The following is a 1,447-nucleotide window of genomic DNA, read 5'->3' as shown; positions in this document are numbered from 1 at the left end:
CAAAAAAACAAAGTTGACTACATATCAAAACATATACAAAAATTAACTCAAAATGGATCATAGACCTAAAAGTAAGAACTGAAAAAATTAAACTCAGAAAAAATCAGTCATTCTTAGATTAGGCATTGGTTGCTTTGATATGATATCAAAAATATAAATAACAAAAGAAAAATGGAGAAATTAGACTTAATCAAAATTTAGAACTTTTGTACTTCAATAGACATCAAGAAAATGAAGACAACTCATTGAAAACAAGATGTAGGGTCCCAACACAGACACTGAGTGGAATGACATCTTATGCAAAAAGGGCATCTTGCCCCCCAAGGAAAGTCTGAAAGAACTGGAAAACAAGGCAGAAGAGGAGCAGCGCGTCCTCCAGCAGTCAGTGGTGAAAATGTATGAAGATATGACTTTGGAAGAGCTGGAGGATCATGAAGACAAATTTAATGAGGAGGATGAACATGCTATTGAAATGTACAGACAGCAGAGACTAGCTGAGTGGAAAGCAACTAAACTGAAGAATAAATCTGGAGAAGTTTTGGAGATCTCAGGAAAGGATTATGTTCAAGAAGTTACCAAAGCTGGTGAGGGTTTGCGGGTAATCTTGCACCTTTAAAAACAAGGAATTTCCCCTCTGTGCCCTGATAAATCAGCACCTCGGTGGACTTGCCAGGAAGTTTCCTGGTGTCAAAGTTATCAAAGCCATTTCAACAACCTGCATACCCAATTATCCTGTTAGGAATCTGCCCATGATATTTGTTTACCTGGAAGGACATATCAAGGCTCAGTTTATCGGTCTTCTGGTGTTTGGCGGCATGAACCTGTCGAGAGATGAGTTGGAGTGGAAACTGAATGTGGAGCAACTAAGACGGACCTGGAGGCAAACCCTAAGAAACCGATTGAAGACCTGTTGCTGTCCTCAGTGCGGCGCTCTGTCCCCAGGAGGAAGAACAGCAATTCCGAGGGTGACTGAGGCTGCAGCTGCTGTAACTTGCCGAACTTTCTTGTGACAAATGGTCTGGATTTTTTTAAAAAGGAAAAAGCAAGAAGGAATGCTTTTGGTTTTTAGTTTTGTATAAACTATGTTTCAAATGTTTATATTTCAGAAATAATCATTGCTGGAAATGCTGTTAAATTTTTTGGAACTGTTTTTAAAAATTATAGTATTTCCTTTTTTAAAAAAATTAAAACCAGTTATTGGTATGGCACGAAAAGAAAAGAAAGAAAATGAAGACAACTCAGAAATATCTTTTGTAAATTATGTATCAGATAAGGGACTAGTATTCAGAATATATAAAAAACTGTTACAACTAAACAATAAAAAGATAAACAACTCAATTTTTAAATGGCAAACGATTTGAATAGACAGTTTTCCAAAGATGACATACAAATGAACAACAATCATATAAAAAGATGTTCAATGTCATTCATCAGGGAAATGTAAATC

General features: G+C 36.1%; 1 pseudogene; it reads left to right on the top strand.

Moving 5' to 3' along the window:
- Positions 1 to 256: 256 nt before the first annotated feature.
- Positions 257 to 973, top strand: LOC100438899 (phosducin-like protein 3; annotated as a pseudogene).
- Positions 974 to 1,447: the final 474 nt, after the last annotated feature.

The sequence above is a fragment of the Pongo abelii genome, chromosome 10 (genome assembly GCF_028885655.2).
Source record: "Pongo abelii isolate AG06213 chromosome 10, NHGRI_mPonAbe1-v2.0_pri, whole genome shotgun sequence".
In the NCBI taxonomy this organism is placed as follows: Eukaryota; Metazoa; Chordata; class Mammalia; order Primates; family Hominidae; genus Pongo; species Pongo abelii.
The sequence above is the reverse complement of the archived record's forward strand: the minus strand, read 5'-3'. Positions and strand labels throughout refer to the sequence as shown.